Genomic DNA, 368 nt, shown 5'->3' on the forward strand with positions numbered 1-368 from the left:
GTCTTAATACTTCACCTCAGATTCTTTCTTCTGAAGAGCCAAGCTCAGTGCTGCTTTTGGAAATAAAAATCTCATTCCACATTCTCTGTTTATATGTGTCTCATTTCGCCATTGAAAGAGAAAGGCAAGTTGTATCTGGCAGATGAAGTGATACTGGAGAATTAGCAGCATACATGAGAGCAACATAATAATTGCTTTCTTCAGCCCAAGCCCTCCAACACCTAACTGCAATGGAAATGGAAGCTCCTCATGTTTTAAAGCACTGTGGAGCCCCCAGGAGCATGTGTTTGACACGGCAATGGAAATGGAAAACCATGAACTTTGAGGAAGTTCAGATTGTTATTTCTGTTATGTAGTTACTTTAAAAA

Source organism: Meleagris gallopavo, chromosome 4 (genome assembly GCF_000146605.3).
Source record: "Meleagris gallopavo isolate NT-WF06-2002-E0010 breed Aviagen turkey brand Nicholas breeding stock chromosome 4, Turkey_5.1, whole genome shotgun sequence".
Classification (NCBI taxonomy): Eukaryota; Metazoa; Chordata; class Aves; order Galliformes; family Phasianidae; genus Meleagris; species Meleagris gallopavo.